We start from the raw sequence: 12,565 nt of genomic DNA on the forward strand, positions 1-12,565 counted from the left end.
AATATCTAGACTGACTCGTGATATTTATAAGATAACCAAGAGTTTGTATATACTATTGATTAATTTATAAAACTAAATGAGAAAAATAATAGAGAGAAAGGAGCAATGATAAGGCAAAGGTGAGTGAAATAAAAAGTATGGTTTTGATATATGAATTGAATAGTATGGTTCAGTTTCAAACTCATTCTTTTCTTTATGGATATTGGGGCAGTTGAAGTAGATTAGGAGCACGGGCACCTAATCCATAACTAAGAGGAGAGATTTGAGAGACTCGAGAAAGAAAGAAGGAAATGCCTTTTGACTTGAAAGTATTTGTTGACTTGACAAAGGTCTTAAAAGGTTTGCATTCCCATGCAATTTAACACTTATTTCAATACTTCAAATCCAATGCCCAATGTAAAGTAGATTTTATTTAATTATTGGGAAATGGAAGGGAAACTTCCTCATCTCTCTCTTCCTTGTTATCACTTGTAATGGGTGTTTGCCACGTGGCACTCTCTTTAACATAATTACCTTTAGGCCAAAGGACTATTTCCTTATATCCCTAAGTTTTTTTTTTATTTATTTTGAAAATCCTGAATACCCATCCATAAACAGTTAAAATTAACAAAATTTTAACCCCTTAAAATTTTATCTCTTTTTACCTTCTTAAACTTTAAAAATTAAAAGTTTCTCTCAACATAAATTTTAAAAAATAATAATATCCTTATAAGGTTTTGTTTTTAGATCTCTGATGTTATCTCTAACTCTATTGCCGATAATTTTGCTCTCCTAAAACTTCATCTCCCTCCAACGGTCTCTCTCCACCTATTTGAATTTTTAATCGACATTGAAGGAGTCATGAAAGACAAAGAGTAAACCAAATACCAATATGTCAAATATATATAAAAAAGGTATAATATAATATTTATAAATTCATTATTAAATATAAAATTTTATATATTTGATATAATTAGTTTAATCTTAAAAAGATAATTCAATTTAAACTGTCTATCTTAGGTAAAATTTCTCAGATAAAAAAAAATGATAAATGTTTAAAAAAATTAATGGTTTGTTAGTTGAGGTTCAAACCAAACACCAATATGTCAAATATATATAAAAAAGGTATAATCACGGACGGACGTCCAATAATTGGCCTCCTACAGAACAGGCAACATATATTCATTAATTAATTTCTTGTATTAATAATTAATGATGTAATAATTCTTTATGCACCAACTTTAGACACATATTGTAAATAAACGCACATAATTATGTAATTTAAAATTAGATATAGATTAAATAATTCAATTATTTTAAACATGTGTATTTCAGTCGTTTAAAATGGATCAACTAATTGGGCGGCCTGGTCCAAACTTGCCTCAGAACTAACTAACTAACTAAGGCAATTGGATCAAGATAACAATAGTTGAACCCCCTAGAACCATCTCAATATATATATATATATATGATAACATCAGAGTACAAAAATTAGACTTAAAATAAACACTCAATGCAATTTTGGGTAAATTTAATCCAAGTTTAATATTTAATAATAAAATAAGAAAATTTATTTTAAACATTATTTTTAATTTATTAAATAATGCATCAATCATTTCACTATCGATTTACTCAATCCGTCCGACCCTTTCTTATTCTAATATATAATTTGAATATGAAATATTGATTTATACATATAATATTTTTCTTACCGACATTGGCTTTAATAAATAAATTTAAAAACCAAGTACACTCTTCATTAATTTATGGATTTTTGTAGCTTGCATCATCTAAACAGTACAGATTACTCTTTTATACTATATACTATGTAGTCCAAATGTCCAATCATACCAACAAAAAAAAAAAAACGAAAAACAATATTAAGCCCATCAATGCTGTGAAAACAACAGTTGTTTTCATTTGGTGGGAATCTGTGGGTGGATGGGCCAACAAATTGGGCCATGGGCCCATAGAAAGGACACCTTTGAGCCCCAAGTGCCACCTAACTTGACTTGGATGTTTGTATTTTAACAATTTCTCATTCTCCTCTTTCTCTGCCTAACCAAATTTAATAATGTTCCTTTCATTTTCAGGTTTAGTATATAATTTTTCAATAACACTATGTATAATAGTAAATACTAATATATGCACTAACAATATAAAGATCCGACCTAACTCATATCAAATCTACCACAACTTGATTCCCCTATATTTTATTGTTATTTAAAGATCCCTCTGCCTTCCCTTCCTCTGTCCACATATACATCAAATAATTGATGATGGGATAAAAATATAAAAATGATTTGCTCCAAACCATTGGCATGCTTTGCTTCTTTATGAACAATGAATAGCTACTAGATACAAGTCTTGTTTATATAAATATAAATATATATATAGTCTGATATTATCTTGAACACTCTATTATATACTTTATGCATGTCATCAATATTATATGAAATTATGCCTATCATATCATTTGTTAAGTTTTTCAAGTCTCTTCTGAATGAAACCTCTAGAAATTGATTGATTGTTTCTCATAATTTTTATGTTTTTTCCATTGATGGTTGATACAAGTTGGAGTAAATCATATTTAAGCTATTTGAGTTTGAATTAAATAAGGGTTTGGTTCACTTTCATAAACATATTGAGTATAAACTGAATCAGATTAAATTCAAAACTAAATTATTTTTTAGTCAATTTCAAGTTTTAACTCGTTAATTTTAAATTAGTTTTTTTGAATTGAGACTGATTTTAAGTTAAATCTTATTATAATATTATCCAAATTGAATTCAACCTTCAAATATACATAATTTTAGTACAAAGGTCTTAACTTAGAAATATTGGGACAGATTTGGGTTTAAAATAACAGTCAAAATCACAAGAAAAAGAATAAAGTTACGAAATTAGGTGAATGATTAGTGGGATAATTATAGACAAAGAAACTGCCTAATACGTTCGTAACTTCATTGCCTTGTGTTTCAAAACATTGGCACAGAGAATCTGAATTGTCTTCCAATTGACACAACACAACACAGCACAATTATTAGTGCTTTTTGAAATTAAAAAAAATAAAAAAAAGTTTCTTTTATTTTTATTGCTTATAATTTTGGAACCGTAGCAAACACAAAAAAGTGAATTTCCCAAAATACTCACTTTTTTGCAAAATAAAATTACTACCTATCACCTTGATGAGGATTTTATAAATGTGGATAAATAAAAACGTGACGTAAAAACACGAATAACCTAGTTGTGTGTTTGTCCAATAAAATCTCTTTTTGTTTATGTATTAAAATTATAAATTTATTAATATAGGGAGGGAGAGACAAAGTGAAGGATTAAAAAAATATTAATATCAAGAATAAATTCAATTTAGAGTGAACGCGAATAAGGTATAATTTGCTCAAATCCACAAAAGATAACTGGAAATCCTTAAGTCATGTCTTGAACTTATCTTGAAAATAATTTTATTTTAAATTTAATATAAACTTACTTAAACTTGAATGTTTATATGTTGAGTTCTTTTTATAGCTTAACGTGAGAGAGAGAGAGAGAGAGTTAATCTGAGTGAAGAGTTATTAAAACTTATTTTGGGCCATGAAATAGTTTGAAAAACTAAATGTTCAGGCCTGTGAAGAATGGAGCAGAATAATTTGAAACATGGTATCTGTAGAAAAGCAGGAAAGGTAGTGGCTCGGGCTAGCCCAAACCAGGCCTTTGACCACATAAATGGAGAAGCCGAACGGCCTATTCAAAGGGAGAGTATAGGTCATTAGACCAACAAGAATCAGTCCTATCATATAATTTGTCTCCCCAATAAAACTATATATACCCATTTTTGATACATAATTTATGTACACAAATAAGGTGTTATCATGTGATTGGATGTTTCTTTATCATATGATGACACATGTTTTAAAATCACCTAATTACATGATAACACATCACTGTGTACATGAATTATGTACCAAAAATGGATACACATAGCATTGCTCTTTATCTCCCATTTTCAATACATGATGACCATTTTGTCCAAAATTTGTGCCAATAGTATTATATAAGGGGTGATGATAAGGGGTTGAAATTGTAATACTAAACAATAAAAATAAGGTTGGATTTAATTCAAATTGTTCAAACTTAAATTTGAGTTTGATTTAAACGAATTAATCAAAATATTTGAGTTTAAACCAATTTTGGTCAAATCCAAAATTAAATTATTTTTAGTTGAGTTTGAACTTCAACTCATTGATATTGAATATATCACAAACTAACTCTTTAGATTAAAGTTGATTTCAATCTAAGTCTTGTTCAGACAACTCACGTGTCAAAGTTAAAAAAAATTAAATACCACAGGTGAAATATATATTTTTGAAGAATTTTAGCTCTCGTACAAAAGTAGTTCACTTATATAAAGAATTTAAATATATTTTTAGATAGTTTTGTTCTAAGGTTTATATTACTTTACAAAATACCCCTATTTTATGCCATAAGGTATTAGTTCACTTATAATAATAAAAGCTTTAAGCTTCCATGTATGGCTAGATAACACAATTGAAGCATCTTATTAGATGGCTATCGAAATGGGTCAATTATGAATTTTCAATTTGACAAAAGGAAATATAATGTTGTTGAAAAGAAATGACGAGGGGAAGAAAGTAGTAGCAACTTTTATAGATAGAGAAACTACTCCAAATAAAAATTTCCCATTAAGCACACCTAAAAGTGAGGCAAAGTTAATTATGATTTACCTCTAGTTGTTTTGTGAGAAAACATGACTATGTTTCATATTTTATCTAGACATATTGTTCTTATTGCCATTTGAGAGGTCGTAATAGGAGATGATTTGAGCTCAATTCGGATATGTAATAGTTAATTTGAGTTATTGTATAATATTATTGAAAGATTGTTAATGAGATAAGTAACATCGTTGGATAGATATACAATATATTTGAAGAAACATATGAATTAAACATTGACTAAACTACTGAATTAGAAATTTAGTTTAATTTTGATTTATTCAAGCTAAACAATGGATCTTGAATAGTATAGTGTAGTTAAGTGCACTCAAATCCTATGCTTTAGGAAGGGTCATGAAAGGAATGATTTAGGGAAAAAGTAAAAAGAAACCAATGAACGAGGCATGTTAGCATGTTACCTAAAGATGGCAAAGCCTTTGCAAAAGAAAAAAGGGACCCATTTTGCTTTCAAAATTCTAACGCAAAAAAGGGCTAGAGCTCAAACACTAGTAGTAATAATATAATAACAAGGCAATATATATGATTAGTCTGTGCCTCATTTCAAAAGGTTTTTCCATCAAAATAAAAGGCCAGAGAGCCGGTAGAAAAATGGCCATTAGTCAGAGACAAGGCAAAGTCATTGAGCTTTTCAATGCCCACTTGGGAACATCATCATTATGTACTTGAACTCGAACACTCTTTTCTAGGAACTCTCTTTTATTGAACTTTGAGATATCAATGGGTAGCATTAACATTTATCGAACCATGTGGATCGAATTTCCTATGTTCTTTTTGAAAGGTCTGAATTCATTTTTTTTTTAAATTAAAAACCCTGGTTTTTCTTTTCCTTTTTTTTTTTGAAGGAAGATCAAAATTTTAATATTTTTTATTAAAAATATTAAAAGTAATATAATTAATTTAACATCTTTAATGGAAATTAATGAAAATTCACTTTATTTAAAAGGATAATATTAAAGTTTGGTTTATTTAATAAATTTTTTTTGAAATTTCAGTTCTTGCCAAATAGAAAAGAGCAAAATTCAGTATAAATAAAATCCACAACTAAAATTAGGAAACAAGGTAGATCATTGAGGTAGATTTGGCTGTTGCAAGAATACTTAAAGCAAAGTTCACGAGGAAAGAAAAAGATTAAGGTAAATACCTGTGCAAAATTTGAAGAGTAAATTCTTTTAGACTTGGTATGCTTGAAAAGACAACAATGGAAACATGATTACCCTGGAAGAAGAAAAAGTGCCGGTGGTTGAAAATCATCTTAGTGGTATAAAAGACTAAAAATAGTCCCAAGTAAACATAAAATTTATAGTAATTCATTCGATAGCTAGCTATGTCTACTTTCGGCTATGGAAAAAATTACAAGAATCTTTGCAAAAGTCTCACCAATTGACCCTCTTCTAATTGTGCAACTGTATTTTGTTGTGCTCCATTTTGTAACTCTTTAAGTTTTCACCATTTACTATTTTTACTAGGATTCATAATGAAAAATATCTCGAATCTTGTTTGATTTTTGTTACAATATAAAAATTGTTTTTTAAATTAATTTTTTTTTTAATCAAACTCAAGAAAATAATATAAAATAGACAATTTACCCTACTCTTATAACAGTTAGTTATACAAATTACATAAAACAAATTCTTTGCATGTAAGTTTATAATATAATGCGGTTTAAAGACAGTTTGTTTAGACTTTTTAAAATTCTTTTCATCTTAAATCATTAATTTTTATTAAATTGAGAACCCATTTTATTTATTTAGTAAGTGGTAGTATATATTCCGTACGAAATCTTATAATTAAAAATTAATAATATAACAATTGAGACATTGAAATGAAATGAAATGAAATGAAAGAAATGATGGATGGAGCTCCATGTGACATGTCCAACCAACTATGTCTCTCAATCAATACATATCAATGGATGGACGTATGATAATGGTTGAGACAGATGTCGAATCCTCAGGTAGCCTCTCAGGTAGGGCTACCATTTTGCAGAGGCCGGGGAATAATTGAAAATTAGGTTAAGTCATCATTATTACTTGAATTTGGCCAAATAGCTACCCAATTGGCTTGTATATATCTTTCTGTCTTGTTTTTCAATTCTTGATGTTGACCTTGTTTTCCAACACTAGTGTAGGAATCTTTTTGCCTCATTATGCCATGTTTAGCCTGTAATGATAGGCACAAGTGGGTACTGTACAACGAATATATTGTTGGAATTTTGTTTACGATGCGCTGTATTGCCTATACAATCCAAACCTACTTAAAATCTAATCTATAATTTAATTTTTGTTAAATTTTTTTATTAAAAATAAAAATAAAATTATTATTTTATTATTAATATTAAAAATATATAAAATTTAATATTTTTCCTCAAATTTTAAAAATTAATAACTTCATCTCTATTTAAAACTTTTTAATTTTAAAAAATAACATTTTTTTCTTAAACCTAATGATATATTTTTCCCCCTCTTTGGATACTAACAACAATGTTTTTATTTGTAGACACATCTACCAATATGTCTACATCTCTTACCCTCTTTAGCATGTGACAAAGATGTCTCTTCATCGATTTAGATGAATTAACATATCTTTATCAATTTGTCTGAAATCAATGAAGATACGTCTTTATTATACACCGGAGAGGGTGAGAGATGAAGGCACATTGACTAATGTGTCCTTAGGTAAAAATATCATCATCGATGACTAAAAATGATGACCGAAGAGGGGAATAATATAAACCCTATATTTGGAAAGAAGATATTACTTTTCAAAGTTAAAATACTTTAGATAAATATGAAGTTGTTAATTTTTAAAACTTTGGAATTTTTTTTTTTGAATTTTATATATTTTTTAATATTATTGATAAAATAACGATTTTACTTTTACCTTTAACAGAAGTTAACTTATGGATAAAACTTTAGATTTTTCAAATTAATGTAAATATATATTTATATTGACATTAAAACTCAAGCGAAAAATAGTCCTTTGGCCTTTAATCTACAAAGAATTACTTTAATAGTTTTTTAAAGAATTTTAATAAAATTTCACTAATTAATAAAAATTCTAATAGAGTTTATTGCAAGAAGAAGAACTATAATATAAAATAGCGCATGTTTTTATTTAGTTTGTTCTTATATTTCCTTTCACAGGTCAACAAAAATTTCCGCATGATTTTGTATATGAAGTAAAACTCATTTTGATTGATCACCCATTTGTGTATCTTGCATCATGGTATTTTTGGTGGGTTTTGCAGAAGATAAGCAGAGTGCAGAGAAGCATGAAGAAATATAGTTTTGCAGAAACAAAATAGAGTCAACTGTTTTAGTGCTTAGAAGTTTATGACCTGTCAACAGGCAAACCAAGGAAGATCACTCACTTTTATCCCACTTTGTCTTGCATAAAAGAAGAAAATATATTAAAGACCAGATCCAAATTAAGTGCTTTCATGGGCTGCTTTTTGTTTCTGGCTTTCTCTGACCTCATCCCCATCACATTTACGAGGAAAACTTAAAATTAAACACAGTGAGCGTGTAACATTACCAGACAAGTTTCACTTCCACAAACGTAACCCATACTGCTATGATGTTAGATAAGATTGGCTTAACAGTTTATATAAGAGTCACTCTGAGTGTGCTGTTAAACAATAATGAAGCAAATCTCATCAATGATGCCAGGTCTCATATACAAAAGATGTGACTGTATATGGGTTTCTCACATTATGATGTTTAGATAAGATTGGTTCAATAGTTTATATAAGAGTCACCCTGAGTGTCCTATTAAACAATAACGAAACAAATCTCATGAATGATGCTAAGTCTAATATACAAAAGATATGACGCTATATGGGTTTCTCACACCACCGTTTGAAAATGTTAAAATAAGACTGAAATAATCGGCAAACTCCTAACATGAACCAGGATGTCACAGAAGGCTCCGAAAATACAGTGGAAAAGCTATGGCTAATGGCTATACATAATAAGAGTAGTCACGAGGAGAAGTCTTACTCTTTACACGGTACAGATCTGAAAGAATATTTATTCTTCTGCTTATTTTTCTCAGAAAACAACATATAAAACAACGAAACTGAAGCCTGCAACAGCATATTTCTGCACCCCTCACATACTTACAATTGAAATTGATGATCTTAACAGAATAAGAAAGCGATTTTTCACTGTCAAATAAATAACAAAACAAACTATACACACAGACACAAAGACTTTATTTTTTATTCTACACAACTCTTTATCTCAATTTCACGATACAATATCTCTCCAAATCATGTGACACTTTATTGGAACTAATTCTAAGTGCATATAACATCACTTTTATGCGATAAAAACTGAAACCCCACATGGCAAATATGGTGTCTAATTGAAGAAATCATTATAATTAAGAAGAAAGATCGAGCAGCTCAGGAGGGATAGACAAGGAAGGAGAAGATGAGTTGGGCGGAAACGGGGAGAAATGGAGATCAAACTCTATATCAGAAAATTCCGATAAAGAGTTTGTTTGAAAACAAAAATAAGAAAGAAAATACGCAAAATGGGGTCTTACAAGGTCAAGAAAAGGTCTTACAAGGTCAAGAAGACTAGAACCAGAAAGAAAATAAGAAAAGAAAGAAATTAAAAACAAAGTGAAAAATGAAGAAGAAAAGAGTAGTTGAAAAAGCTCAGGTAGGATAGCACCAAATTAAGATGAAGATGAAGCAGCGGTAATTGCCTCATCTTCCATGGAGTCTTCAGCTTCAGCTTCTGCTTCTGCTTCAAATTTACCTGCATGAACATCATCATCAGATAAATAAATTTATGTACTTTACCATAATTTATTCAATCAGAGTTTTCCACTTTAAACAGATAATTGATACCTTGAAGAAACCTGTGCCTTGGCTCCATCTGGGAAAGTGTTCTTGTGTTGAAACTCAGACTCTTTTATCTCTCTCCAGGGTTGTGTGGGAGAGAGAAAAGAGAGATTAATAATAAGCAGAGAAGAGAAGAAAGTGAACGTGATGTAAGGGAAAAGTGGGCAAGGACGGTAGCTTTTAAAGAGGGAGTTTGATGGAGATTTTGTACACCCAACTGGGCCTTCATGGACCTGTCATTGTCAGGTAAACACAGGCCCATAAAGAATGTAAACAGTCACTGACCGCCCTGCCCTTCTCGGCCGACCGATGGTCAATCGATCCTGCTTGTTTTGTTTTTGTTTTTCACAGAATGTTATGGCTGTCATCCAAATAAAATTTAGGATAGTCATTGACTGTTCTACCCTGCTCAATCAATCGATTGTCAATTGATCCTCGTTGTTTTGTCCTTGTCCTTGTTCTTCATAAGATATTGTCACTCATCTAGAAATTAAACTTAAGATAATTGATGTTAAATAATAATAATAATAATAATAATAAATGGGTAATATGTTGATATTATGGATCCAATAAACTATATTTATTTATAAATATTAAATTTTATATTATAATAATAATATGTAATTATATGATTAATTAATTTTAAATTAATATTAAAATAATATCTAATCATTTAACAATATAATATTATTAGTTTTAAAATTGATATTAATTATAAGGGTATATAATAATACTTGTAGAAATATACATAAGATTAATAAATTATGGGTTAAAGTTATCCAATGGATTTTCCATCTATGCTGGTAATTTATTTTTGTTCCTTGTAATCTTTTTATCCAAGTGGCGGCTTGTGTTCATCACATAATTTATTTATCTTTCAAATAACTTAGATGTTTCCATTTATTTTTTAGTAACTACCATAGAATACTTGAGATGGGTTAAGGTGTACCATTTCTTAGTTCAATGAATTTGTGATTTGACTTGAATATGGCATCAATGAATTATTCAAAGTTTAAAATCTTATACTAAAATCTTCAATTTTAAAGGACCCATTTGAAAATAAACACAAAGCCAACTAATTATGATTAGAAATTAGTTGATGTATACTTTAACCCAACCAGTTTAATCTTAATTGGTATTTGATTCGATTTAAATTAAATTTAAAATAAAATTTTAATTTAATAATTAGATTTGAGTTAAACTTGAATATTTCTCTGATGATATTGTTTAATATTATTAAATATTATTTATTTTATTGATAATAATATTCATCCCATTGATAATCTTTTTAACTATATCTCTAGTTAATTATAATTCAATTCAAACATACTATAATGGATTTAAATTTAATTTAAATCAACTTATAATCATCCTGACTTGGTTGAATCTAATCTTAATCAGAATGAATTAAATGCTAATTCCAGTTTTTGTGGTGATTGACCTTGTTGAATTGAAAAGGGTGGGTTCATTTTGCGAAAGCTAGTGTCGGTACAATTAATATCAAGTGATTGATTGAGGTTGTCTATTTTAATACAATGAATAGAGCACTAGAATGGGGAAATGGGATTTATTGGTAATGGCAATTCAAGGCTTGAATTTTATAATTCTGATTTTAAAATTCCTAATTTTATAATTAAAGTTAGGTTGATTCAAATTACAATAATCATTTCCATCACAGTCTTCTAAATTATGGTCAAAATATTTCAAAAAGAAAATCTCACCTTCCCCCTTTCCTGGCCTGCATTCTTTGTGACAATTAATATAGATGATTTTATATTAAATCAAGCTCCAAAAAGAGTTAGGTCAAGTTTAATTGGAATCAAAAACAATAAATTCAACCTTGATTGAAACAAAAATAGTCAATTTGAATTGGGTATGAGTTTGTCATAAAAATTGTTAAAGAAAAAAAAATGTTCGTAACGAATGAAAATAAAAAATTATCAAAAATTGTTTTTTAAAAATTTTTGAAAAATCATAAAAAAAATAAAAAAATTGTCAAAACGAATAAATAGGTAGATTCAAATTAAGTCAAATTTAACCAAGAATCAGTTTGAACTTAACTCAAACCCAAAACAATTATATCAAAGTGATACTAAATTTGTTAAAGAAATCATCGAAAAGTCACAAAAAAAAAAGGGCAAATCCTAAAAAATGAAAATGAAAAATCACATGAAAAGATAAAAAATCATCAAAAAAATATAAATCTATCAGATTTTATTCAATTTAAATTTAAGGAGAGTTATTCTTGCTCAAATTTAGCCTGCTCAATGTGAACACAAAATTGAACCCAAGGCAGCTTGGACTCCTCTCCTCTAGTCCTCTACAGCCATCAGTTAAGACTTATTGTTAATCTGTCGGAAACTTTTGGTAAAGAGACCAAAAAGGAGAAAATTCGGGAAAAGGTGAATGGCGTTGAATCATTGGGTGAATGAGTTTGTGTCAAAATAATACGAGCACACCATTGCAGATTTAGCAAACGCATGAATTGAAGCAGCAAGGTGCAGAAGGTTGACCTGTTGTTGAATCATTAATGAAGAAATTGTCCAGTAGTGTACAGAGAGAGGGGATGACTGATGAAAATAATACAGCTAGATTTCCATTATTCTCTGCAACTCCTCTGAACATACCTGACAAAAGAAAAGGCCAACACTGTTCACTCTCTTTTTTGTCCAGAGTCACTGTTACCCTTTCATTCCCCTCTCTTGCCCACACTGTACATTTCGGAATAATTATGACATCACATTTATATACAAGACACATGACAATCTATATAAAGATAATTTGTGCGGTTAAAATAAGACCTTCAAACTATCAAATATATATATGAATTGTAAATTAAAGATAAAAAAATATTGGAAAAAGAAGAAGGTTGTCATATAAGAAGGATAAGGGCCAAAGAAATAAAAGGATTCATCAGAAAAAATAAAAAATCTTTAGATAAAATAAATTTAAGCTGATACAAATCAAATTCAAAACAAAC

The 12,565-nt window shown here is 28.8% G+C and overlaps 1 long non-coding RNA gene across 1 annotated transcript; it reads right to left on the reverse strand.

The window, feature by feature from the left end:
* Window positions 1-8,746: 8,746 nt before the first annotated feature.
* Window positions 8,747-9,903, reverse strand: LOC123220105. Its single transcript, XR_006502985.1, has 2 exons — window positions 9,592-9,903; window positions 8,747-9,499 (listed from the first exon to the last, which is right to left on the reverse strand). It is a non-coding gene; the product is annotated as an uncharacterized LOC123220105 (long non-coding RNA).
* Window positions 9,904-12,565: the final 2,662 nt, after the last annotated feature.

The sequence above is a fragment of the Mangifera indica genome, chromosome 7 (assembly GCF_011075055.1).
Source record: "Mangifera indica cultivar Alphonso chromosome 7, CATAS_Mindica_2.1, whole genome shotgun sequence".
Taxonomy (NCBI): domain Eukaryota; kingdom Viridiplantae; phylum Streptophyta; class Magnoliopsida; order Sapindales; family Anacardiaceae; genus Mangifera; species Mangifera indica.